The 17726-nt window shown below is 37.8% G+C and overlaps 1 long non-coding RNA gene across 2 annotated transcripts in view; it reads left to right on the forward strand.

Annotated features, from left to right (window-relative positions):
* LOC111558555 overlaps positions 1 to 17726 on the forward strand; it is a 90161-nt gene that overhangs the window by 47705 nt on the left and 24730 nt on the right. The gene's annotated exons all lie outside the window — the stretch shown is intronic.

A 17726-nucleotide genomic window follows, 5' to 3' on the forward strand; every position in this document is an offset into this window, starting at 1 on the left:
TAAGAGAGAAAGAAGAGAGGGAAAGGGAAGAATTTGAAGTATTTATGACAGTATTAAAGCATCAACCTTGTCTCTAGGCAACCATAACCTTCAAGATTTCCATTAATCCATGATCCTCTGGCCATGCTGACTAGGGCGCCTCCTTACTAAGTCCTCCCCACCAGATCTGTTGGTCTGCAGGTCACCAGATGAGCTGTTTGGTGAGCAGGAGGAATAGGTTCTTATGGTGTTAGAGGCTAGGATAAAATTCGGTCTTTGGTTCCAAGGATTAGGAAATGCAAAAATATTTCTTTAAAGGAAATCAGGTTTCTAATGGAAAATATTCAGTTACTTTGATATATTTACTATTGCTCTAATTCCTCAAGAGCCAGATATAAGATTTAACGGAACAAACATTTCAGCTGCTTTTTGGTTCATGTAGTCTTTGGAAGTGTACTGAAGGAAATTAATTTTGAAGACATTAACAGATTACCAACTATGTTCAATGTGGGTTTTATTTACTTATTAACATAATGAAACTCTCAGTTTTCTGGCTTGCCAAAGTGTGTAATCCCAAGTGGAGGGTATAAGTTCTTAACGTAATACCGTGTTCTAGAGTCTCTCTGGACAGAAATGATGTTTCAGAGTTGTCTAACTTAATAATAGAAAACTGTTTTGAAAAAATAAGATTGCCAATAGAGGGAAGACATCCTAAAATTATTTTTCTACTTTCGGGTAGGCACATTTGAAAAGTTTTATTTAAGGAAACCCGGCAATTGAAAACATGACCCCATTCTCCCGTAAAACATATAAAAACTATGGAACGAAAACGTATTTTGCTGACAAAAGTCACTAGTCATCTTGGTGCACTGACAGAGTACTCACAGCTCGCTTTGAACATTTAAAAGTCTGTTGTATCATGCTCTGGACAAGCTTTTAGATTTCAAAAAAGTTGGCTAAATGACAAAACTCTTCTCACTATGTCCCCAGCCTGAAGACCAGAGTGCTCTTCTAAAGAGCTGAATTTTTTATGAGGTGTTAAATCAACATTGCCAAATGTGACTTTGTGGAGCTCTCTTCAACCCCAGAGTAGAGTGATGTAGACGACTTGATCATTTGTGTATCTTTAATCACCTACAATTAACCCTTCTTATAAGGAAATGTGTGGGATGTTTTGGTTATATATAAATCATCATGAATAAAATGCATTTGTATTTATATAGGATTGAGGCCAGGAATCCCTCCACGTATCCATTTATATTTGTTCTGCAGACTTAAAAATGTTGGCAGGACAGGCCGTGTGCATGGCATCTTGAGTAGCGATGCCTTCTTAATAGACTGATGAAGAAAAATGAGTAAACCAGCTTGGGTTTCCTGGGCTTTTCTGGGGAAAGAGAGGATTTTGTTTCTGTAGTACAGTAATAATCTCCTACCTCCATAGAGTCCTCTCCAGTTCACAGTGTGTGTTGTTTCATATTCACTGGGTTGCACGACTGCTGAGTGGGGCAGGGAATATCATCAATTCAAAGTTGAGGAAACGAACACTCAAGAGAATTTGCTTCAAAATGTAGGGAAAGTGGCCTTCAAGTTCAGGGTCTGTTCTAGCACTTTCACTGCCCCATGGTGTGATCTCAGGAAGTATGAACAGATGAAACTTTGGAAATCTTCAACCTACAGCATTTGGTTGCTCAGGATTTAGACTAAGCTGGTGGTTCATTTTTCCAAATTTGGGAATCTGATGATCAGTCTACTTGAAAATGTAGTCTAAGAATAATATGGGAATGCACAGTAAAGGCAAAGAGGCAATTTAAACATCTGATCTTTGTATAAGTGGTTGGAGATGGAGAGGAAAGAGAACTCAAGCAAATATTTTAATGATCCCCAAGTAACTTTTTAAAGATTTTGGATTCTAAATGTATCGAAGCCTTGTTATAACATTGTTTTTGAAGCTTATGCTTTAGAATGACCTTGTAGGTTAAATCTTAGCTCTCTTTGGATGAAGTCCTCATTTCCCTAATTTAATGAAAAATGTTATAATGATTGCCTGATATTAAGACTATGCCTACTTTCTTGATAAAATAGCAACTTCTTCTCTTTGATAGTTTAAGTCATAGAACATGGTTTGGTTTACATATATTGTGAAATTACCACAATAGGTTTAGCTAGCATCAGTCTTCTCATATAGATACAATAAAAAGAAAAGAAAAAAAAAAGGAAAAAAAATTTCCTTGCAATGATAACTCTTAGGATTTACTCTCTTAAGAATTTCCCTGTATATAGTACAGCAGTGTTAGCTATAGTCATCATGTTTTACATTACATCTCTAGTGCTTATTTATCTTATGTCTGAAAGTTTATGTTTTTTGACCACTTTCCTCCAATTCCCTCTCTTCCCACCTTCTGGCTCTGTTAACCACAAGTCTGATTTCTTTTTCTATGATTTTTTTTTTATGTTCCACATATAAGTGAGATTATACAGTATTTGTCTTTCTCTGTTTGACTTATTTCACTTAGCATAATACCTTCAGAGTTTATCCATGTTGTCACAAGTGATAGGATTGCCTTGGTTTTTTATGGCTGAGTAGTATTCCATTGTGTGTGTGTGTGTGTGTGTGTGTGTGTGTGTGTGTGTGTGTGTGTATCTGCACTGTTATGTTCACACAGCCTATGTGAACATGGCGGTGCAGATACATTTTTGAGTTAATGTTTTCATTTCCTTTGGATATATTCCCGGAAGTGGAATTGCTGGAGCATATGGCATTTCTAGTTTTATCTTATTTTATTTTTTTACTTTTTATTTATTTTGCAAGAGAGAGTGACAGAGAGAGAGAGCACGCACATGAGTGGGGCAGGGGCAGAGAGAGACGGGGAGAGAGACAATCCTAAGGAGGTTCTGCACTACCAGTGTAGAGCCCAATGTGGGGCTCAAACCCATGAACTGTGAGATCATGACCTGATCTGAAGTCAAGAGCTGGATGCTTAACTGACTGAGCCCACCCCCGCCCCCAACTCTGCACTTAGTTTTAATTTTTTTTGAGGACACCCCACACTGTTTTCTACGGTGGCCGCACCAACATACAACCCCATTGACAGTGCACAAGGGTTCCCTTTTCTCTACATTTTCCAGCATTTATCTCTTGTCTTTTTGATGATGTTGTATGATTTTTAGTAATTTTTTTAATAGTGTCTCTAAATCGCTTGTGCATAGGCAGAATATCTACCTACCTGAATACGATACATTTTGAATGTATTTTGAATTTAAATTCCTCTGCTATTAAATATTATGTATATGAATGTGAAGAACATAATGAGTACGTGGCCTTTACTAGTATGAAGATCACTTTGTATCATTCAGTTTTTTAATGCTGTGCTGGGTTCATACTTGAGTTCTGAAATGCCTTAGCTGTGAAGTTTTGGGCAAATGACTATAGTCAGTGCCCTCACCTGTAAGACGATGAAGAACGCTCATATGAGAGTTGTAAGGACTGAATGAGGTGATGCACAGTCCTTGGCATATAGCAAATTCTCCCAGATGAGATGCTATTTAGATTATATTGAATTGAATATACTTAGTGATGGATATCCAAATGCTTCTTCCAAATAAGACAATTTTAAGATAAATGATATCCTTGAGGGGGGTCGTTGAATTCCTTTCACATTTTTTTCCAACCCGAATAAAAATGTTACAGATTTTACATTTTAATATTAAAAAAATGTTATAAAATGTTTAGAAAATGAAATCGCACAGCCAATTCACATTTCTAACTGATTTTTTTCATCATAACTCTGGATATTAGGTCCTATTTAAAGTTATTTTTTTTTAAGTAGTAAATTCATAGTGAGTATTTGCTTCCTTTGGCCTGTAGAGTTCACTGATATTTGCCTCCCCGTTCTGCTACATTGTCTTTTCCAAAAGATACCACCCCCACCCCACCATCTCCCACCCCCCATGTATCCTGCCTCATCTGAAAACACTACTGAAGTTACTACAACTGCAAGATGCTAAATTATGTTTTAAGGCTGCCAGGAACTCGTTCAGCTATCAAATGTTTACCAGCCTTGAAGAGGCAAGTACTTCCTCATTACATAAAATCACTCGTTATACGGTTGAGTGGTTTCTTTTGAGTGGTTCCTGACAGCTGCAGCAAAGAGAAGGAAAAAGAAAAGTCAAACAAATTTGTGAGAACTCCAACTATTAATATACCATGTAGTAGTTATTCCTAACTTTGCTTTTATAAGTGTTTACAAAAATACAATTGCCTAGGCCACTTCCCTGAAGACCTAAGTCAGCAGGTCTGGAGTGGGGATCCAAATCTGTCTTTTTAACAGTTATGTCAGATGATTCTTCAGATCTATCCACTTTGGGAAACACTGCATGTAGAAACCTACAGGAAAGCCTCCTCCCATTTTAGAAATATCAATAAGCAAAGAGAAACAGCTAGAAAAATAACCTATAATATTATTTCTTAGGATTATTGTGGCTACTAATAACCATTACAAATGAGGGAACCAGACTGTGTGGGTTCAAATCCAAACTCCCCCACCACAAGTGCAAACTTGCCCCAGTTATGTAATTTCTCTGTGTAGTGATTCTTGATTTGTTAGAAAGCAATGATAATATTACCTCCCAGGACTACTTTGAAGGTTAAGTGAGTCCATGTATTTAAAGTCTTGGAATAAATAGTCCCTGGAACTCAGAAAAAGTACTCAACAAATGTTATCCATCATTAAAAATAATTTCAGAACTATTAATAGTAGCATACTACTACCTTGTAGCACATTGTGTTTTCCTCCCATCTCACCTGTTTTTCCACAATGAGACTTTGCTATTCCTCACATCAAGAGGAGACTCTAATTCCTCTTTTCTTGAATACGGGTAGGTCTATGACTGCTTTGGCTCACAGATTACAGTAGGACTTCCAAGGTATAGTCATGAAAAGTGACGTCACTTGCTGGAACACTCAGGCTTGGAGCCCTGAGATGATACGTAAGAGGTCTGATTATTTTGAGGCCACCATGCTGGGGGGAAGCCAAATCACACGGAGAAGCTACATGTAGGTGCTCTGGTTGACTGTTCTAGTGTTTGATTCATTCAGGCCCAGGCACGTGAATGAGGGAGCCCTAGGCAATTCCATCCTCCTGTGGTAGAGTCATCACCTCTAGCTTTCAAGTCTTCCCAGCTGAAGCCCCAGACATTGTGGAGAAGGGTTACACCATTTCTTCATGCTCTGTCCAAATTTCTCACTCACAGAATCTGTAAGCATAATAAAAGAGTTGCTATTTTAAGCCACAAAATACTGGAGTAGCTTGTTATGCAGTAATAGTGGCTGGAGCATACATCTTTCCAACTCTATAAATGTAATGACCATATGTCTTGTTCACTACTCAGTCTTTATCACCTAGCACATAGTAGCCCTTAATTATTTGTTGAACAATGTACTATATTTTAAACAATTCCTCATTGTTGGGCAACTGGATAGTTTTCCATTATTTTCAGGGATTCTACTTTTCAGCATAAATAACTGGAAGAATGCTGAGTCATAGAATATTGAAAAATGGTTTTTATATGAATATATTAAAACATTGCTATCACTGCTCACAGAGAATTATCTAGAGAGAGCCTGTCAAAGTTAAACCATCAACGTATACCGTAAAGAACTAACAGGTGCTAATTAAATGCACACAACTGACCTATAAACCAGGATAATGACTTTTGAACAGGATACCAATGTATTAACCTTAAACAGAAAGTTTGCTAGCATACTGGTTTTCTACTTGATGTGTAGGTGTCTAAAATTACCTAAAAAGGGCTCATAAGCTGTAGCAGGTATTTCTGCAAATCTCACTTGTCTTATGTGTTCTGGATTTAAGGTAAGATGTTAATAAGCATAGTGAGTTTCATTTCTTTTGGTCAAACTTGTAAGTGATTCTGTGTTGCTGAGGCATTCTGATGTTGAAGTCCTAGGCATTTTGACGCATGGTTGCTGTAGCATATACCATTAGTAGAGGCACCTGTCACTTTCTGATTTGAATACACCCATCCATTATTTGACCAACTTTGACAAGATACAATGTGGTAGCCAAAATTAAGGGCCCAGTAGCAGTAAACATAAGTGTCTAACTGCTTACTTAAATTAATTGCATATTAGCATCATAGCTGTATTAGTAATTTATATGACCTCCTAATATTACTGTGAGCACTTGCTGTTTTCGGCTCTTTGGGTAAAACTTAGATTTTCTAGCAGAGCGCACATTACTTAATATAACTTCTTTGGTCACCCAAAACTACAAATTTTCAAATCGTGTAATCTACGTGGACAAAATAATATGAAACCATAGAGGCAGAAGTTTGAAAAATACAAATAGGTGCACAGGGAGTATCATTTGCGATTGCTCCAAACCGAAGAACATATTAAGTTGTTTATAAGCAGGAACTTAGGACAAAGGGAAATCCATTACTTTTCTCCATGTCTAGGGTAGTTAGAAAAAAACTTGCTTTGTTCCATTCACTGAAGACTAAACATAATAGAATGCAGAAACATTGGGATTTGAGGTCAGAGGTGTCAAACTCTAGGTAGGTGATTTGGGCCAGTCCCTGGGATACTGGGATACTGTAATATTGGGATAATATTATCACATAGAGTTTTGTGAGAACTAAATGAGCTCACACATGAGAGATCTAATCATAATGGATGGTGTACTGGTGTTCAATAAATGTTAGTGGAACCCAAATTTATCTTTCTACATATCTGTCGCTGGCTTTCATAATTGGAGCATCCTCTTCCTTGGATGGTACTGTAAGCACAATGATTCTGAACTTTTTCTAACCACCAGATAGTTCAAACTTGTGGTGATATGTAATTTTCTCCAACTGTCAGATGAGATCCCATCTTTCATTGCATTAGTTGTGTTACTGATAACCCTGGGAACACCACATAGGAAAACTACCTCATAATATAAGTTACTAGACTGATGATGAATTGTATCTGTTTTGTCTTATTTTAGTGTCAGTTCCAAGAGGTGACTTTTTCTGATTCTATTCTTAACCTCTGACGTTCTGTCATATCTTTTGGAACTTGTAGATTGCTATGCATTCATGAGAGCCCTGGATAATCACTGAATTCTACTCCTGAAGCCAATATTACACTGTATGTTAGCTAACTAAAATTTAAAAAAAAAGAAAGAAAACCATTACAACAAAAATAATAATACCCCTGGATGACAATGTAATTATAGTAATATTTTTAGAAGTCAACTTAGGATTCATGTTTTAAAAATGTTTATTTTATTTTTGAGAGAGTGTGTAAGCTAGGAGGGGCAGAGAGAGAAGGGGACAGAGGATCCGAAGCAGGGTCTGCACGGACAGCAGTGAGCCCAATGTGGGGCTTGAACTCATGAACTATAAGATCATGACCTGAGCCAAAGTTGGATGCTCAACTGCTGAGCCACCTAGGTGCTCCAGAATTCATTTGGTTTTATTATAATTTTCACTTTATGGTTAGGAAACTGAAGTTCAAATATGCCAAATGACTACAGGGTGAAGCAGAAGCAAACTTAGTACGCATGTAACAAGATGCTTTTATTTTATGCATTTGGAGGGCTAGAGAGTCCCTGTGGTAAAATGTGGGAACCAGCCCTTGGGAATCATGAGTCCTGTTCCAGTGCACATCTCAAAAGATTTCCAGTGATTTTGTAAGTCATGTATTTAATATCATCAAATTAATAATAAAATGTAGATACCTAATTGCTGAGAAAATGCCTCTCACTAGGTTTGAATAAATTCCTTTTGAAAAACATTGGACAAGATTTAGTGAATCCTCTTGCTATAAAATGAATTATGGAGTAAGACATTTTGAGTTGGTGACTTTACAGTGACAAATCATCAGGCGATGATCTCACTTCCTATTTATTTCTTTATTTTAAACCTTTCCTCTCCTTTCCTTTATTTCTCTTCCTCTTCCTCTTTCTCTTCCTCTTTCTTTCTTTCTTTCTTTCTTTCTTTCTTTCTTTCTTTGAGAGAGCAAGAGAGAGAGAGAGCAGCTCACTTCCAATTTTAAAAAGTGAATGAGAGAGACATTTACATGGTGACCCTGGGCTTTCCTCATCGCCTAAACACCACTGTATTGAGGTTACATCACCCAGGAAATTGATCTGTGGACTGGCAGAAGGATCTCCATGGTTGGAGGTAGGCAGTGTGGGTGCAGATGCGAGGTGTGAAAAGTGAATTGGGGGAGAGAAAAATGGTGGTGCCATGGAGGGGAGGGAACCCTTTCCATGGAGATACAAAAGGGAGAGAGAAAGAAGGGTTGAGAGAATGTAGCATCGGGTTTGCAGAAGAGGAAAAACTCTCTGGACCATGGACTGGGGAGCAAAAAGTTCTGAGTGTTACAGATTTATTTTTGCAAACAGCATTTGGAACTCAAACTCTGAGGTTTTGGAAGTGTGTGACTTTCTCCAGAGGTGGAACTGCGGTGTATCCTCCTGGGGAGAAGGAGGAAGCTGGCCCCAGTGGACATAGCATGGTGTAGTGATCTCAGGGTGCACTGGGGGAGAACATTTCCCTTCCTGGAATGCTTTTGGAAGAGGTATATTGGCTCTCCAAGGACAAAAGTCCCTGTAGGTGCCAGCAAAAGGCTACTCATTGTCAGAGGACAGAAGTGTATGCAGAGGCATAAACCTTGCTGCTGCTTTTTAGCGGTGCTACACCATAAATTCCACACACTGTGCAGGCGTGGGACTGTTTTCCTGGGACACAGGATTTCAGACACAGCTCTACTCTGGAGGAGGGGGGCGGGTCTGCGTGGTGCCAGGTTTTTTTAAGATGTTGAATTTTGAATCCCAGCTGTGTGTCAAAGTAAAAAAAAAAACAAAAAACAAAAAAACAAAAAAAAAACACCCCCAAAACAAAAACAAAAACAAAAACAAAAACACAACAAAACCAGACAAAACCAAACCACATAGGCGAATTGTGCCGACTACTCTTGCTATTCAGCGAGGGCTTCCTGAACAGCAGAGGAGGTGTGCGATCCCAGGTCTGGGGGTGAGAGGTTGGGGTGGTGCAACTCCCCCCACCCCCGCCCCAACACCAACGCGGTGGGACTTCAGAGAGCAACATAGCAGCCCCCAGTGGAGACAGACCACTGGCACCAAATCCCACCCCTTTGTGCCTGGCTACTGCTTATTTACTGGAGCAAGACTGAGTCAACACAGCAGACCCCTCCTCCAGAAGGCCAGTACAGGGGCAACATCCCACATGCACCGAGTACACTGAAAATAAAGTACCTCAAAGTGTCACCTGCAGTTCTGGTGGAAATAGAACCAAGCTTACTTTTTTTTTCTTTCTTCTTTTCTTCTTTTGGAATCAGGCTCATAGTTTTTTTGTTTGATAGGTTGGGTTTTTTGTTTTGTTTTGTTTTTGTTTTGTTTTTGTTTTTCATTTCTCTTTTTTGTTTTTTTGGATCAGTCTTCTTTTTTGTTTCTTTTTCTTTCTTTTTTCCCCTTTTTCCCCTTTGGAATCAGGCTTATAGTTTTTTGATTGTCTTTTTATTTTTATTGTTTTTCATTACTTTTCCTTCTCTCTCTCTCTCTCTCTCTCTCTCTCTCTCCTTTTGAATCAGGCTTTTCTTTTCTTTTTTCTTTTTTTCCAGGATTATTTTAACAAACAGCTGAAAGCACACTGAGTTAAAGGTCCCAAAACTCCCCACTGCAAACCAGTAGGAGCTCTGCAGAGGACTGACCAGTGGGAAAAGGCAGCCAATAGGCAACAGCAGAGTGCCCACAGCACACACCAGAAACACTTTCTGGAGTGCCAGGCCCTAGACAGTGTATGACTCCTATTTAATATAGTAATACTCTTGGGTGCAGGAAACATACCAAGCTTTGAAATCATGCAAAAGACAGAAATTTAGGCAAAATGACAAGATGCAGGAATTCTCCCCAAAAGAAAGGTCAAGAAGAAATCATGGCCACGGACTTGCTCAAAATCGATATAAGCAATGTATCTGAACAAGAATTTAGAACAACAGGCATAAGACTCCTAGCTGGGCTTGAAAGAAGCATAGATGACACCAGAGAAATCCCTGCTGCAGAGATCAAAGACTTTGACCTAGTCAGGCTGAAATAAAAAATTAAAAAATTCTGTAACTGAGATGCAAAACTGACTGGATATAGTCACAATGGGGACTGAAGAAGAGAGGAAAGAATAGGTGATATAGAAGGTAAAATATGGAAAATCATGAAGCTGAAAAGAAGAGGGAAAGAAAACTATTAGCTTACAAAGGGAGACTTAGGGAATTCAGTGATTCCATCAAGCAAAACAATATCCATATTAGGAGAAGAGTGGGGAAAAGGGGCAGAAGGTTTATTTGAACAAACTAAAGCTGAGAACTTCTCTAATCTGGGAAAGGAAACAGGCATTCCAGTCTAAGAGGCACAGAGAACTCCCCTCAAAATCAACAAAACATGTCAACACCAAGACATATCAGTGAAACTTGCAGAATACAAAGACAAAAGAGAATTCTGAAAGCAGCTAGGGACAAAAGGTCATTAACCTCCAAGGGTAGACGCATAAGGGTAGTAGCAGACCTGTCCACTGAAACTTAGGCCAGAAGGGAGTGATGGGAAATACTCAATGTGCTTCATGGGAAAAACATGCAGCCAAGAATTCTTTATCCAGCAAGGCTGTCATTCAGAATAGGAGGGGAGATAAAGAGTTTCCCAGACAAACAAAAGCTAAAGGAGTTCATGAGCACTAAACCAGTCCTGCAAGAGAAAACCTTCTTCGAGTGGAGAAAAAAAAAAAAAGACCAAATCATCAGGTCATCAAATCACCAGAAACACCAACTCTACAGGTAGCACAATGCCACTAAATTCATATCTTTCAATAGTCACTCTGAATGTAAATGGACTAAATGCTCCAATTAAAAGACATAGGGAATCAGAATGGATTAAAAACAAAAAAGAAAACATCCATCTATATGCTGCCTACAAGAGACTCATTTTAGACCTAAAGACACCTGCAAATTGAAAGTGAGGGGGCGGAGAACCATCTATCATGCTAATGGACTTCAAAGGAAAACCGGAGTAGCCATACTTACATCTGAAAAACTAGATTTTAAAACAGAGACTGTAATAAGAAATGAAGAAGGGCATTATTTTGTAATTAAGGGATGTATCCATCAGGAATATCTAACAATTGTAAATATTTATGCCTCCAACTTAAAGCACCCAGATATATAAATCAATAACAAATATAAAGAAACTCATTGAAAATAACACAATAATAGTGCAGGACTTTAGCACCCCACTTACAACAATGGACAGATTAAGCAGAAAATCAACAAGGAAACAATGGCTTTGAATGATGCACTAGACTGGATGGACTTAACAGATATATTTAGAACATTTCATCCTAAATCAGCAGAATTTACAATCTTCTTGAGTGCATATGGAACATTCTCCAGAATAGATCACATACTGGGTCACAAATCGGCCCCCAAAAAGTACAAAAAGATCGAGATTATACCATGTGTAATTTTGGATCACAATGCTATGAAACTTAAAGTCAACCACAAGAAAAAATTTGAAAAGCCCTCAAATACATGGTGGTTAAAGAACATGCTAAAGAATGAATGGGTCAATCAGGAAATTAAAAAAGAAATAAAAGAATACATGGAAGCAAATGAAAATGAAACCATGACAGTCCAAACTCTTTGGAATTCAGCAAAGGCATTCCTAAGAGGAAAGTATATTGCAACGCAGTCCTATCCCAAGAAACAAGAAAGGTCCCAAATACATAATCTAACCTTACACCTAAAGGACCTAGAAAAGGAACAATAAATAAAGCCTAAAGCCAACAGTAGAAGGGAAATAAAGATTAGAGCAGAAATCAATGATACAGAAACAAAAAAACCCCACTAGAACAGATCAATGAAACCAAGAGCTGGTTCTTTAAAGAATAAACAAAATGGATAAACCCTTAGACTTATCAAAAAGAAAAGATAAAGGATCCAAATAGATAAACTCACAAATGAAAGAGGAGAGATCACAACCAATACCACAGAAATACAATTATTAGAGAATACTATGAAAAATTATATGCCAAGAAACTAGATAATCAGGAAGAAATGGAGAAATTTTTAGAAACTCACAAACTACCAAAATTGAAATAGGAAGAAATAGAAAATTTGAACAGACCCATCACCAGCAAAGAAATTTAATCAATTATCAAAAATCTCCCAACAAACAAGAGTCCTGGGCCAGATGGCTCCCCAGGGGAATTCCACCAGACATTTAGAGAAGAGTTAATACCTATTCCTCTCAAACTGTCCAAAAAAAAAAAAAAAAAAAAAAAAAAAAAAAAAAAGAAAAGAAAAAAGAAAGAAATGGAAGGAAACTTCCAAACTCATTCTATAAACCCAGCATTACCTTGATTCCCAAACCAGACAAAGACCCCACAAAAAAAAGAAGAATTACAGGCCAATATCCCTGATGAACCGGGACACAAGAATTCTCAAAAAGATACTAGCAAGTCAAACTCAACAGAATATTAAAAGAATTATTCACTATGATCAAGTGGAATTTATTCCTGGGCTGCAGGGCTTGTTCAGTATTTGCAAATCAATCAACGTGGCATACCACATTAATTAAAAAAAAGGAAAGAACCATATGATCCTGTCAATAGATGCAGAAAAAACATTTGACAAATTTGGTATCATTCTTGATAAAAACCCTCAACAAAGCAAGGATGGATGGAACATACCTCACCATCATAAAGGCCATATACAAAAGACCTCCAGCTAATATCATCCTCAAAGGGGAAAAACTGAGAGCTCTTCCTCTGTGGTCAGGAAGGAGACAAGGATACCCTCTCTCACCACCACTATTTAACACAATACTGGAAGGCTTAGCCTCAGCAATCAGACAACAGAAAGAAATGAAGGGCATGCAAATCGGCACGGAAAATGTCAAACTTTCATTATTTGCAGATGACATAATACTCTATGTGGAAAACCCACAAGACTCCACCAAAAATTGCGAGAACTAATACATGACTTCAGCAAAGTTGCAGGATGTAAAATCAATATAAGAAATCAGTTGCATATGAAGCAAAAATAATGAAGCAGCAGAAAAAGAAATCAAGAATCAATCCCATTTACAATTGTACCAAAAGCAATAAGATATCTAGAGGTAAACTTAACTAAAGAGGTAAAACATTTACCCTCTGAAAACTATAGAAGACTTATGAAAGAAATTAAGACACAAAGAAATGGAGAAACATTCCATGCTCATGGATTAGAAGAACAAACATTGTTAACATGTCTATACTACCCCAAGCCATCTACATACACATTTAATGCAGTCCCTTTCAAAATACCACCAGCGTTCTTCACAGAGCTAGACAAATAATCTTAAAATCTGTATGGAGCCACAAAAGACCCCAAGTAGCCAAGGCAGTCCTTGAAAAAGAACAAAACTGGAGGCATCACGATTCCGGATTTCAAGCTCTATTACAAAGCTGTAGTCATCAAGACAGTATGGTACTGGCACAAAAACAGACACTAGATCAATGGAACAGAAAAGAAAACCCAGAAAGGTACCCATAACTATATGATCAACTAATGTTTGACAAAGCAAGAAAGAATATCCAATGGAAAAAAAGACAATCTTTTCAACAAATAGTGTCGGGAAGACTAGACAAAAAAATGCAGAACGAACCTGGACCACTTTCTTACACCATACACAAAAATAAACTCAAAATAGATGAAACATCTAATTGTGACAGGAAACCATCAAAATCCTAGAAGAGGCCACAGACAGAAACCTCTTTGACCTCGGCTGTGGCAGCTTCTTACTAGACTTGTCACTGAAGGCAAGGAAAACAAGGAACCATGAACTATCAGTACCTCATCAAAAGAAAAAGCTTCTGCACAGTAAAGGGAAACAATCAACAAAACTAAAAGACAGCCTGCAGAATGGGAGAAGATGTTTGCAAATGACATTTCTGGTAAAGGGTTGGTATCCAAAATCTATAAAGAACTTCTCAAACCCAACACCTAAAACACAAATAATTCAGTTCATTTCTGGGCAGAAGACATGAATAGACCCTTTCCAAAGAAGACATCCAGATGGCTAACAGACACATGAAAAGATGTTCAACATTGTTCATCATCAGGTAAATTCAAATTAAAACCATGATGAGATACCACCTCACACCTGTCGTAATGGCTAACATTAACAACACAGGGAACAACAGGTGTTGACAAGGATGCAGAGAAAAGGGAACCCTCTTGTACCATTGGTGGAAATGCAGGCTGGTACAGTCACTCTAGAGAACAGTATGGAGGTTCCTCAAAAAATTAAAAATAGAACTACCCTGTGATCCAACAATTGCACTTCTAGGTATTTACCCAAAGAATACAAAAATACAGATTTAAAGGGGTTTATAGCTGCAATGTTTATAGCTGCATTATCAACAATAGCCAAACTATGGAGAGAGCCCAAATGTCCATCAACTGATGAATGGGTAAAGAAGATGTGATATATATATATATATATATATATATATATATATATATATATATATATATATAACTCAGCTATCAAAAAGAATGAAATCTTGCCATTTGAAACAATGTGGATGGAGCTAGAATGTATTATGCTAAGCGAAATAAGTCAGAGAACGACAAATACCATACGATTTTGCTCATATGCGGAATTTAAGAAACAAAACAGATGAAAATATGGGAATAGTGGGGTGAAGAGAAGAAAGGGAGCCTAGGTGGCTCAGTTGGTTTAGCTTCCAACTCTTGATTTAGGCTCAGATCATAAGCTCATGGTTCATAAGATCGAGCCCCACTTCAGGCTCTATGCTGACAGCGCAGTGCCTGCTTGGGATTCTCTCTCTCTCTTTCTGCCCCTGCCCTGCTCACGTTCTGTGTCTCTCAAAATAAATAAATAAACTTTAAAAAAAAAGAGAGAAGAGAAGAAAACAAACCACAAGAGACTCTTAACTATAGAGAGCATACTGAGGGTTGATGGAGGGAGGTGGGTGGGAGATGGGGTACATGGGTGATGAATACTAAAGAGGGCACTTGTGCTGAGCACTGGGTATTCCATGTGGGTGATGAATCACTGAATTCTTCTCCCCAAACCAGTAATGCACTATACGTTAACTAAAATTTAAATAAATAAAAAAATAAAGATGATCTCTACACACATACACACACGAACACACACACACACAAATAAAATAAAGAATTAAATAGTGAATGAGATGAGGAGCCTTTTCTGGATATTAATTTTAATAACTGTACCTGTGAAAAGGGCCAAGGTGGAAGTGAGAATTTTACAAAAGTGCTTAAATACAGTTATATATTTATTCTTTGTAGTAAAGGGACTAAAAAAGGAAGAGGAAATAAGAAAAAGTAGATTATTTGCCAGAAAATGTTTGTCCCTAGATTTTTGCCAAAGAGCTGCCTGTAATATTAGAAATATTGCTTGACTGTTTTGAATCCATGCCAAGCCTCCTGATGTTGATCCCTGGCTAGGTTACCTATGGTGTTTATTGTTTATTAATTGCCTGGGAGTGGGGAAGGAATTGTGATGAAGAAAAGGGATAGAAATAAAAATGTTTTCTTTGGAAAATAGGGAACTTCCGTTCAATATTTTACAGACTATGTATATGAAAGGAAATAAATTGGAAGACCCCAATAATTGATCTCAGGATATTGAAAAGGGATCACTGGTTATTTTAATAGAAAAATCACTATAACGCTTAAATCATCTGGTAGGTTTCTCTTTAGGTGGCCAGGTGTTGGAAACAACTGATTATCTAGTGACTATTGTTGCTGGATTTCATGACATGATATACAAAGAAAGTTTAAAAATCACAAACTTCTCCTGTTGAAGCCTTAAGATATATTTACGTGATGACAGCAACATGGGAAAAAGTCAGCTACAGGTATTTTTACTTTTTTGGAATATCATGTCAATTACCCACTTGCATTTTCTTCACGCTGATTATTTGACCACGAAGGGATGGAAGGGAGGGAAAGTGAAAGTGAGGGTAAGAGAGAGAGAAGGAAGGAGGGACTATTGGGAGGTGCAGATTATTTCATCCCGATCTTGAGTGACACATGGTGGTAGCGGTTCATGGACTGTATTTGGCTGAGCCATAAGAAATTGCTATTTTTATTGGTCACAATGGTTAGATATTGGCAACTTCATATGCTGCAATATACTAGGTAATAGTGAACATCTATGCTCTCACTCTTTATTGACTTAACAAGTATTTATTGAGTCCAACCTTATATAAGAGAATGGGAAAGACCAAAGGCTTTTCCAAAGCCCTTTGGCCTGGGACTATTGCATTTATTTCTTTCCTTTTTGATGGAGTCTTTCTAGTCTTTAAGACTGGGCTCCAAATCCCTTTCTCTGGGAGTTGGTGTTTTGTTTCATTATTTTTTTGCTCAGCAGGGTTCCTGATTTTTACATAAGGGTGATTCACTTGTACCTATAATTTTTGTCTTACTTTTTCATTTAACATGAGAAAAAATATTCCATGTCATAAAATTTTCATAACTATATTTCAAGGGCTATAAAATGTTCCTTTAAGTGGATAGTTTATTAGCCATTCCCATATTTGGAGGATGTTTAGGTAGTTGGGTTACTGTCTTTGTGCAGAAAGTTTTTTTTTCTGTTATTTCAGGTTATTTCCCTAGGATAGAGTCCCCACAGTGGAATTATTTGGTCAAAGGGTATGAACATAGAAAAATCTCTTGATACATGTCAAGTGGAAATAGCTGTATTTTTAATACTGCTTGATATATGAAGTTTGACTCCTCATCAGTCACAGGATATGTTAAAAACGGTTTAAAACGACTTGCTGACATGGTGGTCCCAAACTGTATTCAATGACAATGTCATAGTCCGGATAAAGGGAACGATTTGGAATTGCTTGTATCAAGAGAAACACTAGCTTTTCTCAGAGGGAATAACCTCTGAATGAGCTGATACCAAAAAGAAAGACCAAGTTCCCAATGCGTACAAGATTTCTTCAAGTTCTGTTTGCAATTATTTTGCCGTGAGGAAATGAGGAAAAAGGAGACCAAGTGTCAGCCTGTGTTTGGTGATTTTCTAAAGAACAAGTTACAAATTTCACACTTTGGGAAAGAAGTAAAAGACAGAAAATGTTTGGGTTTAGAAAGTGTGTTTTGGCTTAAAATGTATCAGAGATCGGAGATAATTTAGTACTGGGTCGATAATATCTATCAAGCATATTTTTAAATTCCCACGTATTTACTCTAATGTATCTCCCTAAATAAGGTAAAACAGTAGAACTGATGCTAATTAGACTCTAACTTCTTTGGGTCTGAGGAGAAAATAAGCCAATGAGAAAAAGTGCCTCCATCTGATGTCCTAGCATTTGGGTGAGATGGGCTGTCCCCCATCTCCCCTTTCTCTTGGGGAGAAAGAACGGAGCCACAGAATCAAGGGGTGGCTGCTATGTATGTTGACCATCTTTCTTGTCCAGATGATGCTTTGAGACAGCTTATGCTAAAATCTAGAAATAGGGCCCAGCAATAATCAAACCGTCTTTCGAGTAGGGTCATTAGCATCGCGTGGCTCACGGCCACATCCAGCAAGGGGAAATGCCTGAGCCATGAGAATACCTTGCCATGGGGCCAGGGTGAAGCATCGGAGGACAGGTGGTTGTCAGGACCTCTCACAGCCACTTCCTTAGTGGGG

This window comes from Felis catus, chromosome F2 (assembly GCF_018350175.1).
Source record: "Felis catus isolate Fca126 chromosome F2, F.catus_Fca126_mat1.0, whole genome shotgun sequence".
Taxonomy (NCBI): Eukaryota; Metazoa; Chordata; class Mammalia; order Carnivora; family Felidae; genus Felis; species Felis catus.